The sequence below is a fragment of the Jaculus jaculus genome, chromosome 2 (genome assembly GCF_020740685.1).
Source record: "Jaculus jaculus isolate mJacJac1 chromosome 2, mJacJac1.mat.Y.cur, whole genome shotgun sequence".
In the NCBI taxonomy this organism is placed as follows: domain Eukaryota; kingdom Metazoa; phylum Chordata; class Mammalia; order Rodentia; family Dipodidae; genus Jaculus; species Jaculus jaculus.
Genome location: NC_059103.1, coordinates 14,310,240 through 14,314,637, shown reverse-complemented (window position 1 = coordinate 14,314,637; position 4,398 = coordinate 14,310,240). Strand labels below are relative to the sequence as shown.

General features: G+C 46.4%; 1 non-coding gene across 1 annotated transcript; it reads left to right on the top strand.

The window, feature by feature from the left end:
* The first annotated feature begins 249 nt into the window (after window positions 1-249).
* On the top strand, window positions 250-356 carry LOC123458967. The gene has a single exon (XR_006635900.1). It is a non-coding gene; the product is annotated as a U6 spliceosomal RNA (small nuclear RNA).
* Window positions 357-4,398: the final 4,042 nt, after the last annotated feature.

Below are 4,398 nucleotides of genomic sequence, written 5' to 3'. Positions count from 1 at the left end.
TGGCTCAGTGGTAGAGCACCTGCCTAGAATCCCCCAGTGAGGGGCTGGGGGCGTGGCCCAGTGGTAGAGCTCCTGCCTAGAATCCCCCAGTGAGGGGCTGGGGGCGTGGCCCAGTGGTAGAGCTCCTGCCTAGAATCCCCCAGTGAGGGGCTGGGGGCATGGCCCAGTGGTAGAGCTCCTGCCTAGAATCCCCACTAAGCTATCCCTCCAACCTTGTTTTCCTTTTTTTTAAAAAAAAACTTATTTCCTGTGCTCACTTCAGCAGCACATATACTAAAATTGCAATGATGCAGAGAAGATTAGCATGGCCCCTGCACAAGGATGACTCACAGATTCGCGAAGCATTCCATATTTTTTTTATAGTGGCTCAATTCATAAAAGCTAAGAGTTGGAATCAACCCAGATGTCCATAGAAGAATTAAAATGTGGTATATCTACACAATGGAATTCTACACAGCACTAAGAAAGAATGACACAATGAAATTTGAGGAAAAATGGTTGAACCTGGAACAGATCATTCTCAGTGACCTTACCCAATCACAGAAATAAAATCGCCGCATAGTCTCACTCATTTACAGCACCTAACCTGAATCTACCCAAGATACTGACATATCCAGCAAGCATCTCAAGGACTAGACAATAGGGTGGGTGGGGAGGGAGGGGAGGGCAAGGGAGAGGATGGGAGACACAAACCTAGACCCAAACAGCAATGGTACCATAAAATTCTACATCCTGAAAGGCAGACCAAATGGTTGACCCTTCACCAGACCCTTGGAGAGAACACCTGAGCCACAGGACACTGGAGAGGGTATGATGAAGACTGACCTTACTTAATCTTCTACTGCTTCTCTCCCTCTCGCTTTCAGTCTCTCTTCTCTTTCCCTCTTTTATATTAGTTATCTATTTCTTCCTTTTTTTAGTGGGCACTGACCTGTAACTCCCAGTACCAGCATGTGGCTTTCATCCACAATGATCTTTTGATCAGAGAGACCTACAAGGTTTCCTAAAAGAAAGACAGATTTCTGTCAGAGTACTTGATGACCCACCAAAGGTAGTAGTAAGACCCTACTGCTGAAGACACCATATGCGGCTGACATGTAAAATGGAATGGCATGGCTGGAAGCTGGAAGAGAGTCAGTCCCCAGACAGTCAGCGTGTCTAGTGTCAGAAGGTGCTACATGGGCGACTGGGGGAAATGACCAATATCTGTCCAAGCAACTCATGGTCTAACCTACTTAGCAGCAAATAACCTATTGTGATGCTCACACAAGTGCAATAGTGGTACACAGCCATGGTGGGAAAACAACTGCTCTTGATTTGGCTAACTGATCCCCTCAGTGGTACTGGACCCATAGCTGGAGCGGGGAAACAAGTCAGAACCATATCCAAACAGGAGCCCGCTCTCCATTATCAAGCTACCACCAATTGTGGGCTACAAGCGGGCCTACACCTATTAATTTCTCTATTAAAATAATAAGGATCATGCTATTTGTCTGGTGCTAACTTTACTCTCCGTTGTAGAATCTGTTTCTCTTTTTCAGATAGATGCAGATCCTAAGGAGAGAACCAGCCCATCATACCTCAAAAGGGCCCCAGCAAAAACTAAGAACAATGGGTGAAACAAGCAAGGGTGCTGTTCTCTTGGTGAAATGGGCACCAGCACAAGGGTGAAGGAAATCAACACAGAAAACAATCAACTCCTACCATATCAGAGATCCAGAGACCCAGAGGCCCTCATCACTGAAGCAGACCAAAAATGAACCCAACAAGGCTCAGGGATATTTTGTGGAAGAGGGGGCAGAAAGAATGCCAGAGCCACATGTTGGGTCATGATACTCAAAGACATTTCTCCTACCCATAACTGTAAGCTAACTCCACAATGCACAACCCATATACCTCAACAAGGAGGGGTCGGGGGGAGGTGGTAGTTTATGGATGAGCCTAACAACGGTACCAACTTGACTGTATTCACTGAGTACAAAACTAATGAGTTTTAAAAAATTAATAAATTTAAAAAAATTAAAAAACAGAATGTTTTAAGCTTAAAATAAATATTTCTTTATTTGCAAGCAAAGAGAGATAGAAGAGAAAGAGACAGAGAATGGGCACACCCAGGCCCCCAGCCGCTGCAAATGAACTCCAGATGCATGTGCCACTTTGTGCATCTGGCTTTACATGGGTCCTGGGGAACTGAATCCAGGCAGCCAGGCTTTATAGGCAAGCACATTAACTGCTGAGTCATCTCTCCAGCCCTTGTTTTCCTTTTTTTTTTTTAAAGATTTTTATTGATTTATTTGAGAGTGACAGAGAGAGAAAGAGGCAGACAGAGAGCGAGAGAGAGAATGGGCGCGCCAGGGATACCAGCCACTGCAAAGGAACTCCAGACGCGTGTGCCCCCTTGTGCATCTGGCTAACGAGGGTCCTGGGGAATCGAGCCTCAAACCAGGGTCCTCAGGCTTCACAGGCAAGTGCTTAACCACTACGCCATCTCTCCAGCCTTTTGTTTTCCTTTTTTTATTGAGAATTCTAATAGTACTTTGATTGTGTTCCTGTCCTTTTATCCTTCGTGGTCCCCTCTCCCTTGCCTCTGATCTCCTGAGGACTCTCGTCTTTCAAGGTGTCCTTCCTCTGTCCTGTTACGTTATTCTTCCTCACCGTCCTCCGTGTCACAACGCTGATGAGCTCAGAACGATGCTGGTCTTGTGAGGGTGTCGGTAACCGTGGCAGAGTCAGGATTATACCAGTCAGTTCGTATTAGGAGGACATTTGACTATTATTAGTATTTAAAATCTTTGACTGTGTCTAGTTTATACTAGTTTATAGTTCTCCTAGGTTTGTGTGATGGTCAATCTTGTCAACTGCCCTGGACTGAGAAATACCTAGGCAATGGAGGGTACACCTCTAGGGGTACCTTGGAGGGTGTCTCCACACACAATTCTCTCAGGAGGGCAAGACCTGACCTGAATGTGGGCAGTCCAGTGCCATAACTTAAAGCTGGACTAAAAGAGGCAAAGGGTTCTGGGCATGGTGGCACACACCTTTAATCCCAGCACTCAGGAGGCAGAGGTAGGAGGATCGCCCTGAGTTCAAAGCCACCCTGAGACTACACAGTGAATTCCAGGTCAGCCTGGGCTAGAGTGAGACCGTACCTCAAAAAGAAATAAATAAATGGCAAAGGGAAGGAGCAATCCAGTGCCTGAGGAATTCTCCCCGTTTCCTGTGCCGGATGATGCGAGCTGCTCTCCCCTGTTATGCCTCACCACGAAGAACCAAAGCTTTGAAACCATGAGCCAAAATAAATCAGTCCTTACCTTGTTAATTTTGTGCAGATATTTTGGCATAGTAACAAAAGCCAACCAACACAGTATATTTCTCTCCTTGCTCCTGTGACCAAAAAATAAAAATAAATAAATAAATAAAAGGTGACATTGTGGTGGAGAATCACCGCAGCTCATAGAAGTGGGTGTTACCCATTTTCCCTCTCTCTCTCTCTCTCCTCCCTCTCTCTCTCTCTTTCTGTCTCTCTCTTTCTCCCTCTCTGTCTCTAATAAATAAATGAAAATAAAATCTTTAAAAACAAAAGAAGTGGGTGTGAGGGAGGGTCTCAGCAGAACACTAAGTGGGGCTTGGTTGTAGCCATCAAAGCCCCCTCTCCCACCTCCTTCCTGGGGGCTGGTTTCACCTCCTAAAGGCTCCACAAGCCCCCCCCCAAAAAAAAAAGAACCAGCGCTATTTGCTGGGGACCAGGGGCTTCAGTGTAGGGAGCATTTCACAGTCAAACCATAATGCACAGTATGGGTAGGAAAGGGGTTCAGTAACACCCCAGGTTTTAGGCCAGTGGGGAGGGGGTCTGAAATCACCTCCTCTCACCAAAAAAAAAAATGGCCGGGGGAGGGCCAAGACAAACCCCCTTCTGTCCTTTGGAGGGCCACAGGCAGCGTGGAGGAAAAGAGAGATGTCCGCAGGCACGGTGAGGGCTCAGCGCCGGTCCCTGCCATCCATCGCGAGCTGCCCAGCCAGCCCTGCCTCCTGCCATCCTGCAGGCCTCATTGACATTCAGCAGGCGTCGCTGGGGGGCCTCACTTCCGGATCACTGCGAACTGGGTCCCGATTTGAAAATGTCAGTCTCGTTAGCAATTCCAATGGCCTCGGCGGTAATTACGCCTTTTCATGTTTCAGCGTGTTCCACGGCATCAAAACTGACACCGAAGCCTGGTTTTATAATATCACGGCCTGGAAATAAATGTCCAAAATGATATGAAAATGTACTAGGAAGAGATTAATAACTGTTCTTCCAGGAAGAAAGATAGCCCTTTTCAACCAGTATATTATATACTTTTCGCCCTCTTTAAAAAAAAAAAAAAAAAAAAAGAATTCTCTCTGATAGCTAGTCTCCTT